This window comes from Sciurus carolinensis, chromosome 6 (assembly GCF_902686445.1).
Source record: "Sciurus carolinensis chromosome 6, mSciCar1.2, whole genome shotgun sequence".
Lineage (NCBI taxonomy): Eukaryota > Metazoa > Chordata > Mammalia > Rodentia > Sciuridae > Sciurus > Sciurus carolinensis.
The window spans coordinates 23,480,064-23,500,391 of NC_062218.1; positions in this window are offsets into that span (position 1 = coordinate 23,480,064).

Sequence of the window (20,328 nt, forward strand, 5' to 3'; positions counted from 1 at the left end):
AAAGAACCAATATCAGTCTTCTTTTTAGTTCGAGCGTATTCTGTTTTATTTGATATATGTTCTCCACTGCTGAGGCTTGGCCTGTTCTAGACATCATTCAAATACCTAAGGGTTCAGGAATGTGTTTCCAATCTACTGAGCCAGAACCCTAATATTAGACGTTCTTGTATATCTCTGGCATTTCTATTCACTTCCTGAGCCTAAAGTAATTTATCCCTTGAAGCTTCACAGGTTTTCATTTTATACATGTGGCTGCCTGCTGTGGGTATGTTTTGATCCCATGTAGATTCCTCAACCTTCTCCTCTATGATACCACATCCTACAGAGTTTCACTGTTTCAAGAAAGTGGAATTTACTTTTCTGACCTTTAAGCTTAGTTAGACAGATGTGCTCTTCCTTGGTTCCATGTCTTTCTTCCAGTCTTAAAACTATCTTTATATGAGATTCTCAAAGTCAATCAAATACAGGACATACATTTTGACCTAATTACCACAACTTTGCGTTGCCAGATACATTGTGATTGTTCTATAATAAGGTTACTAGTTTTATTATTCCACAGTTACCAGAAGTTTTACATTTATATACTGACAAATCACTTATTAATAAAGAAAAACATACTACTGGTACACATAACAATACTCTGATTCCCAAAATGTTATGTTGAAAAAAAAAATGAATTCATTTTCATAAATGAATTCATTTATAAAAGGTCAAGAATAGGTAAAATAAGTCTATATGTGCAAAATTACAATGGTTTCTATGATATTGCCTATGAAAATGGGACTCTAATGAAAGGGACTATCAGAAAATTTTGAGAAGGTTGGAAATATTATGTATCATGGTTGTATATTGGGGACTTTGGGAGCATGTGCTTAAAAAGTCACTGAATTATACCTGAAAATGAATGATTGTATAATATCAATGAAATTAGTAGTATATATGATTCCTGGAAAAATGCAAACTTTGGAAATAAAGATATACAAAACAACCAAAACCAAACCAAAACAAAACAAAGAGACCCAAAGGAGGTTTATATCATGCACTTCAAATACATGATCTTTAAAAGCAATGCAGTCAGTTAGTTTGGTGTGTTTACGTGAAGAAGAATTTTGACCTTTGCTCTTAAGCAAATGCTTGGAGAAAACCCATCCCAAATTATGAAGGGCAATCTGACATACTTAAAGGCCATGACTGAAAATGTTATACTCAAACACGTAAAGTCTCTCACATCAGCATCTAGAGTAGTGCTGGACTAAGCAACATAGCCTAACTAAGTTCACATGTAAAGTCAATCATTACACATAAACCAAATAAACTAGGAAAAAGTACATTTATTGGGAGAAACAAATACAATAAAACATTGTTCTAAGTTCCTCATATCATCAACAAATACTAAGGTAAAATTGATAATAGGGTTTTTGTTTGTTTTTTATTTTTGGTACTGGGGATTGAAGGCAGGGGTACTTTACTACTGAGCGACATCCTCAGTCCTTTTTTGTATTTTATTTACAAACAGAGTCTGATCAAGTTGCTTAGGGGCTTGCTAAGTTGCTGCAGCAGGCTTTGAACTTGGGATCCTCCTGCCTCAGTCTCCTGAGAAGCTGGGTTTATAGATATGCACCACCAAGACCCACTGATAATAGGTTGTAATCAAAGATAAATTTTGTTAATTTGCTATAACTACCATAACAAAATACCACATATTGGGCAGCTTAAGCAACAGAAATTAATTCCATACAATGCTGGAGACTGGAAGTCCAAGATCCAGGTGACAACAGCATTTGTTTCTCCTGTGTTCTATCTTCTTGGCTAACAGATCACTTTTCATCTACGCTCTTGAATTTCTAATTTCTCTCCCTAGATGTCCTTATCTCCCTCTCTTCCTTTAAGATGACCAATCAGATATTTAGGCCCACTCTGAAAGCCCTCATTTTAACTAATTAGCTAAAATTAACAGCCCTCTCTCGAAAAACCGTCATTTTCTGGGACACCAAGTGATAGAGTTTCAATGTACAAATTTTGTAGAGACAAAATTCATCCTTATAGGTAAGAAGCTCAATAAACTCCTCGAAAGCATAGCACACATTTAGTTATGAGGTTCTATCTTGGTTCTAAAAAATGTGTTTATCATTTCCAGGTCAAGTTATGCATTTCAAATGATATTGTAGACAGTATCCTTCATTTCCTAACATTTGTCATTTCATGACTTTTGGATTGTATAAATTCTAAGAAAAACAAAAGGAGGTTACAGTTTACTGTAAACCTGTAGATACAGGAAAAATGGAATTAATAAATCAATGTGTTCTGAACTAGAACATTTATCCTTAAGTGTTCATGGATATGGATATGTTCTATTTACATTTAAAAGAAAAAGAATATTCCTTCCTACAACCAGAAATAGAAAGACCACTGAACACTTTAATTAAACAAGGTTGTGATATTTTCATTATTTTCATACTACCTCCATAAAATTAGAAATCCCTCTTCCCACCCCCACCAGAATTGGGAACCAAACTCAGGGACACTCTACCTGAATTACATCCCAGTCTTTTTATTTATTTTTTTTATTTTGAGACAGTGGCTCACTAAGTACCTATGGCCGGGCTGGAACATTTCATCCTTCTATCTCAGTTTCCCAAGCAGTTGGGATTACAGGGTGTCCCACCATGCCTGGCTAGTAACTTTTTTATCATTACTGATAAATTCTTTATTTAAAATTTTTTTTTTTGTAGTTCTAGATGGACAGCATGCCTTTATTTTATTTTTTATATGGTGCAAAGGATTGAACCCAGTGCCTCACAGGTGCTAGGCAAGTGCTCTGCCACTGAAACATGCCCCAGCCCCTGATATATTCTTACTTGCATATAAGATTGAACTTGATGTTTGATTTTATATTTCTCCTGAAAGATAACCTTTAGATATTGGTTCACTGAGGCTTTACTAGTTGTACATTTTCTTAGGTATAGTAAGACAAAGGAATTGTCCCTTAAATATTGTTCCCAATGCTAATTTAGCTTGCTATGAAAGATGAGGCTGCAAGTTTTTTTTTTTTCTTTCACCATTTTAATATATTATTTCTTTTTTTTTTTTTTTTTTTTTTTGCGGTGCTGGGGATTGAACCCAGGGCCTTGCGCTTGCAAGGCAGGCACTCTACCAACTGAGCTATATCCCCAGCCCTAATATATTATTTCTTGACCTTCACACTTCTTTTCAACTATGAATCATTTTATACCCTTTGTAAATAAACTGATTTTCTCTCTGAATGAATTTATGATAGTTCTTTCTCTTATTGCATTTAAATCGTACATATTGCATCTGAATTTCCTGTGTGTCTAAATTTGATACTTTTTATTTCTGATCATGATTGTTCATGGAAGCTCTTTAATTGTGTGTATAACTGTGGAATATTAGCTCATTTTCCTAAGTGAATTTATTTTAAGGAAAACCCTGAGGCTTCATTTAAAGATTTTTCAATATCCTGAGTAGCATAGTATCTAAGATATATGCTGTGTAGGACCTGTGTGTGTGTGTGTGTGTGTGTGTGTGTGTGTGTGTGTGTGTGTGTGAGAGAGAGAGAGAGAGAGAGAGAGAGAGAGAGAGAGAGAGAGAGTTGTGATAATTGATTGGATGAAAATTGCTAGAACTGAAAAAAAGTAAGTATTTGTTTTCCTTGTCTAACGCATAGCCAGGCAATATATTACTATTAAGGGACAGGTTTTGACTGCTTTAACCAATTCACATAGCCTAGGAGACACGTTTCTATATTTTTAAATTCGCTAAATATTGAATGGATTTTCTAGTTTACACTTCCACTGATGCCAAAGTGTGTTGAGATTTCCATCTTTATGCTGTGCTCAGAAATTCAACACTCCGAATGGCATTATTTCCCTGTGTGGCAATTAAAACACCACCCTAATAGATATCAAGTTTAACAAACTCCTCAAAGATATACTTCGCTTTGAGTTTAAAAATTTTGTCTTTGTTCCTAGTGATATTGTTTATGACTTACAGGTTGAGCTATGCATTTAAAATGGTCTTAGTATATGCTATACTTCATTTCCTAATCTTCTTAGCAAAAGTGATTTCTACTCTGTTCTGTCGTATCTCCTATAAATGTCCCCTCTTATCACACAGCACAATGTTCTAACTAGTGGTGGTGCTATTGCAGTAATTTGAGATCCAATTATATGATATGTGACAAGTAATGTGGGAAATATTTTTTTTTAAATTTAGTACAGTTTTTCAGTTTAGGTCTACATACATCTGTTTTATGATTTATCAGATATTGTGTTCATTTTATAGTTTTCACAGAGAAATTTACAAAGGTTTACTTTAGCTAAGATGGTTCTATTTGTCTTTTATGCTAGACTCTGATGATTCAGATGCACCTATGTATTTCATAGATGTGCATTTATATGAGTTGTCTTTCCCATTGAAATTGATTTTGCCCTCAATTGCAAAAATGTTCCATCATTTTCAGGATCTATGTGGTCACTGTGGTTTACCTGACTATTTACTCATTATGATTTAAAGTACATTCAGTATGTAAACATCTTGGCAGTCAAACTTGGATCTTCACCTCAGAGAACTTTAGCACATGTAGAAAATAATACACTTAGTAAGTAAATACATATTTTATTATTTGACATATGATCTATATTGTTGTATAAAATCAAGCAGTATACTACAAAATATGTAAGTAGAGTAAACAAAGTGGAAGTCTTCCAGGGAGTGACATTAAGAGATATATTTAAGGGTATATATTTTGTATATATAAGTGGGAACATCAATATAGAAAAGGTAAGTGAATTGAGATTTGAAAGGAGAACAAGAAAAGATATAAACAGAAAAAAATTTCAAATCATGAAGCAGAATATATGTTTATTCTTTCAATAAGGGAAATGACAGAATTAAATTAGGCAATGAAAGAAAGATTTAGTAAATCAATCTTTTAATAACTATCAGTTGAAACATGCATTTATTATTGTTGTCTATTTATATATCATGATTAATGCATGACTTAGAGGTATGAAAATATCTTTCAATTAACTTGTACAATTATTATCATGTGCCAATAATCACAATAATAAAAAATAATAGGAATGTTATATGAAATATCACTATAAACTGCTTGTAGAAATTGAAATGATGCTAAAATTTTACTTGATTAAAATATAACACTTTAGAAATAAAAATACTTGTAAAACTTAGAAATAAATGCAAATACCATAGTATTTTAGCATTTATCTTTTTAACATCTTTGTAGTTCTTGAAACATCCTTAATAAAATTAGAATCAAAATGAGATTCTATGTAATATAATTCTATGATTGCCCTGTCTTTGAAATGTTGATCATTGCAGCCAGTACATAAAAAGGAAATATTTAAAAAATGATTTAAAAATATTTAAAGCTGTCAGTTTTGGGGTTATTACCTTTGTCTAAAAGTAAATTTAAGAGTTACCTATCTTGCAAAATTGAAAAATACATGTATCAGCATTTTATCAAAAAAATAGATTTAAAACACCTGTTATCAATAATTTCCAAAAAATATGAAAACTATCAGATAATTTAGCAAGAACTTACATTTCACTAAAATGTATAATACAAAATTTTGTGCTGCATTTTTTGAACAAGTAATATTTTTAAATGTCCAAAAAAAAAAAGGAACTAATTCTGTTCTGAAATATGAAGTGAATATTTTAAAGATGGGTTTCTTCATCAAATTTATTAATAATTTAATGATGCTTTTATAAAAATCACCATATAAATATAAACTAATTAAAAACAAAAAATAGAAAATATTATGAGCATTCATTACATTCTTGGATGCCCACTATAATCCAGGTATGTTTTTAAACACAATAGCTGATAGACTTCATCTTCCCTGCAAAATGGTATCATCATTGACTAACTTCCTAAAGAGGTGGAAATCACTCTCAATGCCTTTCTCTGTCTCACTTGTCATATATAAGCAAACACAAAGTTGTCTCCATTTTACCACTGATTTTTTAACTCCCTCCCCACTCTGCCCATTCTGAATCTATTACCCTTGTACAGACAACTTGGTTTATAACCCATCCTCTTATCTTTGGTTGTTGCTTCCAACTTAATCATTCTCCAAAATATTCTTCAGAAATATCTTTCTAAAATGGACCTCTGATAAAGTTAATCTAATGCTTAGTTCATCCTCATGATCCCCCAGTGCCCTCAAGATAAAGGCACGAAAGTGATTTAAACCCTGGCTCCTTTCCCATCTTTAGAGACCCCACTGGTGTCTTCTATTCTTTAGATTCTTGCCACCAATAAATCACTTAAATTTTCATCAATGTGTCAGACTCTATCTCATCTCTGAACATTCAATCCTACTGTTTCCTCTCCCTGTCACCCATCCCATTTACATACCCAGTCACTACCCATCCTTCAGAATCTAGCTTGGAACTATGTTAGCCTGCCCTTCTCAGAAACCTTTGAATCTGAGTTAAGTACTCCCTTCTTTGGTCTTCAGTTGTATCCTCATAGTTACTTCTGTTATACAACTATCTCCTTATACTCTTGTTACCTGTTTACCTGTCTTTCTCTATCCTCGTAGACTGTAAGACCTTTAGAGAAAATAGAGAGTATTACTCACCACTGAATCTTCAGGCCCAAGTCAGTATTCTATATGTAGTGGTAAGTAAAAATGGTGTCATCAAGAAAAAAAAAAAACTCTTTAAAAGAAACTTGAAAATAAAGGAATGAATGTAAGACAAGTCAAATCCATGTTCAATATTAAGGCATACCCCATTAAATGTTTTTTATGTTTATGATTTTCTTCTTTCAAAAAAAACTTTGAGGTAATTGATAATAAGCACATATTTACAAGCTTTAACAAATTATCATACAAAATATAAACCAATTAAAATATGAAGAAAGAACTGTACTATAAGCCACACTTATGAACATATATACAAAGGAAATAAAATCATTATATTGAAGTGATATCTGTGCTCCCATATTATTGCAACATTATTCATAACAGGAAGGTATGGAATCAACTTAAGTGGTGTTCACTGTTGGATGAATAAATAAAGGAAATGAAATATATGTGAGTGTGTGCATGTGTGTGCGTGCTCATGTGTACCAGTTACTTTCCAGTAACTGAAATAAAGCACTGAGACAATGAACATATAAGGATAAAAATGTTTACTTTGGCTCATGGTTCTGTAGATCACAGTCCAAGACTGTTTGGTCTCATGTTTGTAAGGGCAGCACATCATGGTGGAGTGCTTGGCGAAGCTAAGTGTTTACCTCAAGAGACAGGAAGCAGAAGAGATGAAAGAGAGGAGACTGGATTTCCACAATTCCCTTTGAGGGCCTCAATGACCTAAGGACCTTCCTCTTAATCCTACCTCCTAAAGGTTCAATTACCTTCTGGTAGTACCACCTTTTTTTTTGGGGGGGGGGGTCAGTAACAAATTTTATTAAGGACATTTTCTTATATATGTGAAAGCTCATATACTATGGAACATATATAATAATTACTTTAGCTACTGGCCCTCTTTACCACTGTGATTATTACTTTGAGTAATTTTTTTTTTATTGTAAACAAATGGGATAAATGTTGTTTCTCTATTTGTACATGGAGTCAAGGCATACCATTTGTGTAATCATAAATTTACATAGGGTAATGTTGTTTGATTCATTCTGTTATTTTTTCCCTTCCCCCCACCCCTCCCACTCCTCTTTTCCCTCTATACAGTCTTTCCTTCCTCCATTCTTATCACCCTCCTTATCCCTAACCCTAAACCTAACCCTAACCCTAACGCTAACCCCTCCCACCTCCCATTATATGTCCTCATCTGCTTATCAGTGAGATCATTCGTCCTTTAATTTTTTTGAGATTGGCTTATCTCACTTAGCATGATATTCTCCAATTTCATCCATTTGCTTGCAAATGCCATAATTTTATCATTCTTCATGGTGGAGTAATATTCCATTGTATATATATGCCACAGTTTCTTTATCCATTCATCAACTGAAGAGCATCTAGGTTGGTTCCACAATCTGGCTATGGTGAATTGAGCAGCAATGAACATTGATGTGGCTGTATCTCTGTAGTATGCTGATTTTAAGTCCTTTGGGTATAGGCCAAGGAGTGGGATAGCTGGGTCAAATGGTATTTCCATTCCAAGCTTTCTGAGGAATCTCCATACTGCTTTCCAGAGTGGCTGCACTAATTTGCAACTCCACCAGCAATGTATGAGTGTACCTTTTTCCCCACATCCTCGCCAACACCTATTGTTGCTTGTGTTCTTGATAATCGCCATTCTAATTGGGGTGAGATGGAATCTTAGGGTAGTTTTGATTTGCATTTCTCTTATTATTAGAAATGTTGAACATTTTTTCATATATCTGTTGATTGCTTGTAGGTCTTCTTCTGTGAAGTGTCTGTTCCTTAGCCCATTTGTTGATTGGATTATTTGTATTCTTGGTGTAGAGTTTTTTGAGTTCTTTATAGATTCTGGAAATTAGTGCTCTATCTGAAGTATGAGTGGCAAAGATTTTCTCCCACTCTGTAGGCTCTCTCTTCACATTACTGATAGTTTCCTTTGCTGAGAAAAAGTTTTTTAGTTTGAATCTATCCCAGTTGTTGATTCTTGCTTTTATTTCTTGTGCTATGGGAGTCCTGTTAAGGAAGTCTGATCCTAAGTCAACAAGTTGAAGATTTGGACCTACTTTTTCTTCTATAAGATGCAGTGTCTCCGGTCTGATTCCAAGGTCCTTGATCCATTTTGAGTTGAGTTTTGTGCAGGGTGAGAGATAGAGGTGGTAGTACCACCTTGAGAACAAAACCTGTAACACATGAGCATTTTGAAGTCATTACCCATAATCAAACCATTGCAATGGAACATTGTTCAGTTTTTGAAAATAAAAGAAACCTGACATTTGCAACAGCATGAATAAATGGGGACATTATGCTAAGTGAAATAAGCCAGACATAGGCAAATACTGCATGGTCTCACATGTGGAATCTAAAAAAGCAAAACTCATAAAGCAGAGAGTAGAATGGTGGTAGGCCGGGTCTGGGAGGTGGGAAGAATGAGATGTGGTCAAATAGTACAAAGGCTCAGTCACATGGGTCAGCTCCATGATTTGATTTTGATAATGAGTTAGACTATGAAAGCAAAAATAAAGAAGTGTAATTACATCAAACTGAAAACATTTCTGCACAGCAAAGGAAGCAGTCATTGAAATGAAGAGATGAAGGGAATTGTGAACCTATTGAAAAGGAAACTCGAGACAGGTGAAAAATATTTCAAAATCTATATATGATAGTGGCTTATATTTGAAATATACAAAACTCAGAATCCAATAGCAAAATACATAAATAAAGAAGTAAATAGCCATCAAACATGAACAAGGACCAGGTGTGGTGGCACACACCTATAATTCCAGTGACTCGGGAGACTGAGGCAGGAGGTTGGAGAGTTCAAAGCCAGCCTCAGCAAAAACAAGGTGCTAAGCAACTCAGTGAGACCCTTTCTCTAAGTAAAATGCAAAAAATAGGGCTGGGGATGTGATTCAGTTGTTGAGTGCTCCTGTGCCCCTGAGTTCAATGTCCAGTAACTGTCAGTCCACCCCCCAAAAAAAGAACAAGGACATGAATAAACACTTTTTCAAAGAAAGCATGCAAATGGTCCCCAGGAATATGAAAATAATAATCTCATCACGAATGATCAGAGAAACATACATCAAAACCACAATGTGATTTCATCTCACACCTGTTATGATGCCTATTACTTAAAGATCAAAAGACAACTTGGGTTCGTGAGGATGTGGAGGAAAGGAGACCTTTGTACACTGTTACTGGAGCTGCACATTGATTACAGACATTATGGAAGATCCTATAGCGATTCCTCAAAATACTAAAAACAGAAGTACCATAAAATCCATCACACTCTCTTCATTATTCCAGGGAGGTATCTGCTTCCCTATGTTCACGGCAGCACAGAGTCACGACTTCTCACGCTAACAGGACAGACATGGCCTGAACTGCCGCATGCTCACGGCAGTAGACACAAAGGTCATTTGTCAGCATGCTTTCTTAACAACACAACAAAAACACAGCATGTCAGTTTAATTTATTGAAACTACATAAATTTCAATTATATGACATTTGGGAGTGGGAGGATTTTCTTTCTTTCTTGTCATTTAAACTATGTTAACCTAAGCTGTTTTCCTACAGCTTAAATACTGTCATATTGGTTTTATTAACTATGTGTTTTATAAGGAAATCTGTGTGACTCTTGAATAATATCACTTTCAGAAACTATGTTTCAAAATTATAGAATGAATACCAACTAGGATCAGAACATTTCTACTGCACATATCCAAAATCAGTCTGTCAACATTAAGAGCAATTCTTTTTATCATGTGCCCAGATCACTGGTATTGTGTTTAATAGCATCTACTAAATATATAAGATTATTTATATAAATCATGGTATTTTCATATTTTACAATGGTGCCATAATTGTTTAATTATATTTTCAGACATGTATCACATATAAACAATAAATCTGACCTGAATTTAGAAGCATTTTGAAGCCAGATTGCATTATTACTATAAATGGGAAAGTAACAGTTTGTGTGTTTTGATTGTTCAGTAAGTCTCTGCTGAACGTCCAATGGGAGAGAAAAATGAGGCCAATATACCAAATAATTTTATCAAAGAGTATGATAATTATTATGGTAATCATATATTACATATAGAGAGAGTAAATTGTAGAGGAGGTATTAATGAATTCTGACTGAGACTATATAGGAAGTATTTTATGCAAAATATAAGCTTTGTTCTGGGTAATGAAGTATAAAAACATGTGTATAAAAGAGTGTGAAGAAGTGATCATGGCCCCTGAGACTGCAAGGCTTTCTGACTTGTAAATACTTGATGTAAATACTCAATGAAAACTGCTTCATAATTTGGAGTTTCTGTGCTCTGTCAATAGCAGCTTCCGAGACTTTACCTGAAAATCTTTAGAACTAGAAGCAATATTTATTTTTTCTAAATCAAATATCTATATAATTTTATATGTATAAATAATTATGTACTGGATTTTATGGTAATTCTCTGCTTAGTATTTTGAGGAATCATACTATGGTTTTCCATAAATATATGGAGAAAAAATAAAACTTGGTTTCATTCATAACAATTTGAGACTCATGGGAACTGCCTTTTGAAATCTTCACTAGCCAACGATGAATGTATCAGTGACATGATGTGATGTGCCCATGGCTTTGGGCAGCTAACACATCTCAGCAAACTGTGTGGTTCGAGCAAAGAAGCTAAATAATCCAACAGAGAAGGTTATGTCTAAAATCTGACTGCTAAAGTTAGCACATGCCTGTCTTCCAAAACATTCTGCGGCACAAATATTTTATACCTTTCTAGATTGCATATTCTTGGTAGAGAAGGTGAGGCGTTGGTAAGATAGGCACATATCTGAACTTGTTTGCTCTAGAATCGACACATCTAGAGCATCCAATTAAAAAAAAAAATGTTAACAGAGACCAGCATCTTACCTCTGAAACCAGAGTATTAGACAATGAAACAGGCAGAGTAACTCTCTTTAAAAGAATTCAAAACACTTTTTATCTTTAACATGTATAAGAAATTTTAAAAGTCTAAGCAATGGATACAGGCATGGAATATTAGTTATCTGACATTAGCATTTCTAGACACAACTTTAATTTGTATAGAAGTCTAAAAATTCATGAAGGATAGTCCAGTTATTTAGGGAACATTAAAAATAGAGTGTCTAAACATTAAAGTATTCTTATCAATCAGTTGGGAACATTTAAAATATTAAAGAGATCCTTATTTCCATTTGGCTTCTTCATATTCCACATAACAGCTTCTGCATATCATAATCAGAGAATCAAAGTAGGCTCCTTAATTGTCTTCTGAACCCATTAATCATCAATTACTTCAAAGGATAATAATTAAATTTAAAATTGTTTATGTAGTGTCCATTATCATCAAAATATTCATTGGTAAATACACAATTTTAATCATCTAAACTTATCTAAAGTCAAATAACTTTTTCTCTTATTAAAAACACTACCCAAGTCCACACCATCCTTGTACTTATCGTCCCTAAGAGCATTATTGTCAATATTAAATCCATCATTAATTCCAAATATGTATTTATGCAGTACTCTAATTGTTATCTTGGCAGTACTTTAGCCCCCAAGAAGTCCCTGAGATACTTACTAAAATATTTCATGTCATATTGATGTTTTAAGTACAAGAAGTAAGTCCAATAGTACTATGCCTAGAAAAAGTATTATTTTTATAACCATCCCATTCTATTTTTTCCAAATGTGCTAGACACAGATATGTTAGAACCTGGAAGATGGCTCATTTTGACAGTTAGATGTAAGTGGGACTGTACCATGCTCTTGCAAAGGTATCTTCTCCATTTCTCCTTTATCTCTTATATGCCTCTCTACTTGGCAACCAACATGACCCATCTTCAAGAAATATGGATGCACAACCTCTAACTGGTAGCAGTTTTCTTCAGAAAGTACTTCCTGTTAGATTGTCCTTCTCTTTCTTGACCTTAGAAGTTGAAATGCTTTGAATAATATAGACTAAAAACCTTAGTGCTCCATTGGCAATCAACTGAAATCTTATAAACTACACATTTTTTTCCTTTTTTGTTTAAATTGGAGATGGAGTTAAGATATTAAGTGTTTGCATAAATTTGGGATCCAACTCTCATAGTACCTTATAGAATCTTAAGGTCATTGAGGTGTTATGCTTTAAATATTAAGTGTCCCCCAAAAGCTCATGTGTGAGGCAATGCGAGATGGTTTAGAATTGAAAGAGTTAGTTGATGATAGTTTTAAACTAATTAGTGCATTCATCCCCTGATTACTGATTGGTAACTGGAAGAGCTGCATCATTGAAGGTATGCCTTTGAGGTTTATATTTCGTCCATGATGAGGGGTGCTCTACTCCCTCTCTGCATCCTAGTTCCATGTCCTGAGCTACTTTCCTCCACTACAAGTTTCTGACATGATGTTCTGCCATCTAAGAACTGAGACCTCTGAAACCATGATCCCCCAAATCAACTTTTCCTCCTTTAATTGTTCTCATCAGGTCTTTTTGTCACAGCAGTAAAAAAGGTGACTAAAACAATGAAGTTTAGTTAGATATCAACAGGTAGAAATGTATTCACTAAATTCTGTATTGAACCATAACAATAGTAACTTGTCTGTAATTTCTGAACCTAAAAAACTTTTAGAGTAAATTTAGATGGATTTTCATTCATAGTAGACTTAGGTGAAACAATTTTGTCAAAATATGCATTCCAGAAAGTACCATCAACTTCTACTTTTAAATTGTGAGTAAATGAACATCAAGACAAATAATTTGGTCCTGTGAATGAACAATGCTTCGTCTGCTTTAGTGGTATCTTTTTAAACTATGTAAGAGAACTTATGCGATTAAAAAGTCCCCAAGAACTTCCTTCTCCTTTTTCAAAATAGCCCATGACTTTGCTCTTCTTCCTTCCTATTACTGGATTTAAATCTTCAATATTTATATTTTAATCCCATATTTAAAAATATTCTTCTCCCAGTTTACATAGATGACTAATATCATTCAAATAATATATATATATATTTATTTTCTTTTGGTTGTTGTTGCTTGAATTTGTTAAGCTCTACCTCTGTGTTTCACAGCCACAGAGACAATTGGTATCTAATCTCTGGGGACAAGATGAAGTTAAAATTACTAATTTCACTTCCTAAATCTGGCATAGTGTGCAGAACTCATCCTGTCTAAGAAGTAGGAAAATAACACTGCTTGATGTTATGAGAGCTCCTAAGTTTGAGTATGAATTGTCAGCTAATGTACAATATTTTTCAGTCTCACGGTATTTTTTATTTTATCTTTGGCAGAGCTAATTGTTTTCTGTGTTCCAATATGATTTTATTTTTCCTCTAACTGTATATTTTATCTTATTTAGATACTGAAGGCAATAGCCTAAATATACAACTCATAGTAAGAATCTGAATATAAAAACATATTCACAGAATGCATGCCTAAAAATTACTTTCGTATTTTCACTATATGTACTACTTTTCACTAAGGGCATGGTTCATCATGTCATCCTTTCAAAATTCAGAATCCTTTTGGACACTTTAGCCATCATTATCTTTTAATCTACTGTTCACAAATTGCTTAAATAAAATATTCAATTAAAATTTTGATGATTTTGTGCATAGTAAATTAGTAATCACCAATTTCTTGGCATGATTTTAAGAAGGGTTTATAGGTGAGTCAACCACTTTCTAATACCATGATCTTTTGCTATTATCCAACCCTGAAAGTTACAAAATCTTCATCTGTAAAATAGGAAATAATTGCATTCATACATTGTGAAGAAGTGAGATAACGAAGTCAAGCAGTGTAGAGGTCATCAGATATGCCCATTTTCTACTAAAGGGCTCTAAAATATCATCTGTTATTTTTTAGGATTAGATGAGGATAAATTACTTAAAATTATATGCTAAATAAATCCCGTGAAGCAGGACACAGTGGTGTACGCTTGTAATTCCAGCAGCGTGGGAGGCTGAGTGAGTCAGGAGAATCACGAGTTCATAGCCAGCCTCAACAACTTAGCAAGCACTTAGCAACTCAGTGAGACCCTGTCTCTAAAATATTTTTTAAAAAGGGATGGGGATGTGACTCAGTGGTTGAGCACACCTGGGTTCAATCCCCAGTACCAAATAAATAAACAAATAAATTCCTTGAAGTACTTTCAGATTTTTTAATTGTCAAAATAATATTGGAAATTTTATGTAAACTTAAATAATAACAAAAATGTCCTTGAATTTTTAAAACATAGAGATTTTTCAAGCATTTTTTTTACTCATTTCTCTTTATATAACATTAAAGGAATTATTCTGTTTCCTTTTTGCCCATAGCTGAGCTCCTGGTGCTATTTGTGCATCACTGCTTTGGCTACTTCAATATGGATTATCAGGATTTACTCTGAAGCTGAAAACCTGTGTCAATTAACTACACTATTGCTCTGAAGGCCTCTATTATTGTAGAGGCTCTATTGAATTCCCTCAGTTCCGCATCATGTCTTCACCATATCCTACATTATTCTGCTGATATTGATGCCGCTGAGTCTTCTTCCCATGTCAACCAGAGGTAAGCTCTTCAGATTCAAACGGCAATAAACAACAATGTATAACTGAAAATGTACAAATATGAAGAAGAAAATTCAATGGACAACTATGAAGGCAAGAGAAAGAAGAGATTCGACTGCTTTGAAGGGAAAATGCACTGGTTTAATTTTATGGTATCTCTTAAAAACAAAGATTAAAAAGTTGTAGTAAGGATTCTAATACCCTAGATCTCCTGAGATATCTGGACATTGACTGAGTAACACTCACTTTGATATTGTGAGAGGTCGTAAGTTTGAGTATAAGTTGTCAGCGAATGCATGATGTTTTCTGTCACAAGATATTTTACATTTTGTCTTTGGCATATCTAATTGGTTTCTGTGTTCCAATATAATTTTATTTTACCTCTAAATATATATCTTAGCCTCTTTAGATACTGAGAGCAATAGTCTCAAGTATTTATCTTTATTGGCCAAAGACTTCTGATGTAACCTTTAATAAAAATGATTACTTTTCAGTAAGTCAGTGTATTAGTTAGTTTTTTTGCTGCTGTGACTAAAAGATCTGACCAGAACAATTTTAGAGGAGGAAGTATTTATCTGAGGGCTCACAGGTTCAGAGGTCTCAGTCCATAGACTGCAGGCTCTATTCAGTGGGGCTCAAGATGAGACTGAATGTCATGGGAGAGTGTGTGGCAGAGAAAAGCAGCTCACATGATGATCTGAGAGTAGCAGAGCACAGAGACTTCACTTACCAGATACAGATATATAACCCAAAGCCATGTCCCCAAAGCCCCACCTCATCCAGTTACCACTCAGTTAATCCTATCAGGGGATTAATTCACTGATTGGGTTAAGGCTCTCACAACCTAATCATTGCATCTCTGAACTTTCTTGCATTGTCTCAGATGTTAGTTTTTGGGTAACACCTCCCACCCAAACCCTAACATTCTGCCCCTGTCCCCTGAAAACTCACTACCATCTCACAATACAAAATACATTTTGTCCATTTCCAAGAGTCTCCACAGTCTCAACAGTTCCTAGATTGTTCAAAGTACAAGTCCAAAGTCTCTGAGGCTCAGAGTTATCTCACCCTGGGAATTCCTGTAAATTAAAAGCAATTTACAGTTATCCAATATATAAAGGTACAGAGTAAACCTCTTGTGAGTTTCCAGTCATAAAAATAGGGACACAGAAAAAAGGAATGGGACCAAAAAGGCCGAAATACAGCTGGGAAAACAAGTCCTGTAATTCTGCATTTGGCATCTGGAGCACATGGCATGGTGTCCTCCCCAAAGTGTTTATATATCTCCATCTCTGTGGTCTTGTTTGTTGCAGCCCGAGTGGCCTCTCTGTTGGCTTGTCTCTGCTCAATTCCTACAGCTTTCCTAGGATGATGTCCTGCTGGACTGATATTTCTTAGTCTTGGGGGTCTCCGCTGCAGCTTCAGCTTCCTTCTCAGGTCTCCAAGTTGCCTTACAGGGAGAGCCTGCAGGAACTTTGACCCTGTTGCATTTCATGTGGCCTCTAAGGCTTTTCTATGAAATCTTGTTTGAAGCCTGTATGAACCCCTAGTTCCAGCATCCTGCATTCCTGCAGAACCAGCACCACATGACTGATGCCAAAGTCTGCCGACATCTCAAGCAGTGGCCAACCCTCCAGGGACCCTGGGTGCAGAAACTTCTGAGTGTCTGCGTGGCGAAGCACATTGGAAAAACTCCATAGGCCCCCTTGTGCAAGAAGGGTACCTTGCTGGTCTCTTGTCAAGATGATTTTCGCTTTTACTACCTTGAGCTTGAGATGGGTGTGGTTTTTCCAGCTCCTGAGAAGCCCTCAAGCCATCTTTCTTATTGTCTTTCAGCAAAGTCTTTAGCATTTCTTTAGTGGCAACTTCTAAGCCCTAGTTTTATTCTGGCCTTTCAATTTCACATTTTCCAAATCTTTCTGCTCTGCTTTCTGCTCCTGGTTATCATAATAAATTTGGCTAAATGCCATCAGCAATATCCATGCCACTACTGCCTGAATGCTACACTGCCTAGAAATTTCTTCCACCAGATGAAGACATTTATCGCTTTAAAATCAGCCTCACAGAAAGTCTCAGGACACTAGTAAAATGCAGACAACCTGTCAGCCAGAATATAACAGGAATGGCCTCCAGTCCAATTACCAATAGTGTTCTCCTTTTCCTCTGAACCCTCTTGAGCCCTGCGTTCACTGTCCTATTGACATTCTAGTCTTCTGACCTTCCACTAGAATCGGCCATTAAATTCCACTTACAACAATCTAAGGCATTTCCAGTTTGCACTGCTAAACATCTCAAAATCCCTCCCACCAACTCCAGAAAGCTTAAAAAGCTTCTGAACGATGTGGTCAGGTTAGCCAAAGCAATGACCTCACCCCTGAGACTAATTTCTGTTTCAGTCAGCTTTTTTGTCCCTGTGACTAAAAGATCTGACCAGAACAATTATAAAGGAGGAAGATTTACTTAGAGGTTCACGGTTTCTGAGGTCTTTGTCTATAGAAGGCAGGTTCCACTCCTTGGGGCTTGAGGTGAGGCTGAACATAATCTCTGTGTGTGTGGCAGATGAAAGCAGCTCATATGATGACCAGAAAGCAGCGCAGAAGAGAGATTCCACTCACCAGATAAGAATATACGACCCAAAGTCATGCCCCCAATGCCGCACCTCCTCCAGTTACCACTCAGGTAATCCTATCAGGGGATTAATTCACTGACTGGGTTAAGGTTCTCACAACCCAATTATATAATCTCTGAACTTGCTAACATTGTCTCAAAAGTTAGCTTATGGGTAACACCTCACCTCCAAACCATAATAGTCAGGGAAGTTTTACATTTATGATGAATTCACATGATGTGCTCTTTGTTGTTTTTAAAAAATACCTTATATTTCATTAATCTCTTACCCAAGTAGAATCAGAAAATCATATAAAATCCCTCAATAATATTTTCATTTTTTCTGACTTTATATACTCATAAAATTAGTTATTTAAAAAAGGAATGTATAAAATACCATACAAAGAGGAAGAAGAATTTGTTTCAAGTTGGAACTAAAATTTTAGGCTTCAAAAATTATCTTTTATCTGTAGGAAATGCAGAATGATATTTCCTGGAAAAAATGTGGTAAGCATGAAGGCTGACAGGAGGATAGGAAAAGAAAAATGTTACAAAGGAAGCAAGGAAGGAGAGAAGGAAGAAAGAATCAAAACAATTACATGCAGTTAATAAGTTCCCATGTTCTTCATTATAGTATGGTGATCACAATTCACGAAAACTTATTATATATTGTATGAGAAAATAGAAGAGTAGAGTTTGGAGATTCCCAACACAAGGAAATGATGAACATTTCAAGAGTTTGAGCACTATTTATCCCCATTTGAGCATTACACATTGTACATATATATTGAATTGTCACGAGGAACGCCATAAATGTTTAATTATTACATCAAAAAAACAAAGAACAAGAATGAAACAACAGATCTCTCTTTAAACTATGTTCACATTAAGTTTAAAAAAATTGTTTTTTTTCTTATGTGTGACAGTAATGGACATGTGCATGTATTTCCTATATAACTTAATACTTTATTTAAATGTAATACTGGTATTTCTTTTATGTTTATGTTTTAAATATTAAAACATACTTTGAGGATCTCATATAAAATTTTTGAGAATATCACAAATATTTATTGGCACTGTTACTGCAATATTGAAATAAAAGTAATGAAACTATTTTTTTCCTAAAAAGAAATCTTAATACCATTGATGTATTAAAGAGATCCTTCATTAGCTAGATAAGATATTACATGGAAATAATTTTCAGAAGAAGTGTAAGTTCAAATAAAATTAAAAACTTCAGTCAGTGGCTTTATAGATATAAAAATATTCGATGTTGATATTTATAACATTTGAGGCTATAATTTCTTTAGTTAGGATGTATGTTATATATTAGTCAGGTTTATTTTATTTTATTATTATTTTTTGTTCTTTTGTGTTTTTTTGTCACCATGATCAATATACCCTATGGGAACAACTTAGAGGACCAAAAGTTTATTTTTGTTCAGAGTTTCAGAAATTTTATTCATGGTAGGTCAATTCCTTGCTCTGTGCCAGAAGTGAGAAAGACATAGTGGCACGAATGTGTGATTGCCAGGAAAAAGAGAGAGGAAGCTTTACTTGCCAGGGGCAAAATACAAATCCCAACTGCATGCTTCCAGTGATCTATTTCCTCCCATAACATGAAGTTCTTTCAAAGCATCAATTCATTAAATGGATTAATCCACTGATTAGGTTACAACTTTCATTATCTAGTAATATCATCCCTCAATAATCTTTCATTGTCTCATACATGAGTTTTTAGTAGACAGCTCATATCCAAACAATGTGTCATTAGATATGAATAGTTTTATATCAAAATGAAATAACAAACTAAGAATTAAGTTATCTGGTCACTTCCTTTAAAATCATTGTGAACATGCCTTCCATAGAGAATGAAATCTGAATCTGTTAAAGGTCATAAAATAATTATGCCTAGAATGGGAATTTTAGCACACAAAAAGAATCATTAATGTGCCTCAATGTCTTAGAATTTTCAGAATGTTGTAACAAAAATACCACACATTGGGTGGCTTATAAAATACAGAAAACTGAAATACAGAACTCTGGAGAGTTCAAGTTAAGGCAATAGAAGATTTGCTGTGTGCTGAGGGCTCACATACTACATGGTTGTCTTTTAACCACAAAGTCATGTAATGGAAGAACTGAGAGACCTTTCCTGGGTGTATTTTATAAGTGCACTAATACTACTCATGAGGGGCTCTTCCCTCATTAACTAGTCACTTCCTCTAGTCCCCAACTTCTAATGCCATCTCCTTCAGCATGAGGATTTCAACAATTTTGGTGGAGAGATAGAAATATTAATTCCGTTGTACTTACATTGGGGAATTGTCCTCAAAAAGATAATTCAAAAATTTTAGGATTATATTTAAGATATATAGTGTTTGGACAACATTCAATCAAAGTAAATAGGATGAATAGGGTGAAGATATTGTTACGAGGACAATAAGAGTGGGATATGCAGTTTGTTAACAAAAGTGAGAGCAGTGAACAATGAATACTGGGTTTAACGGGAAG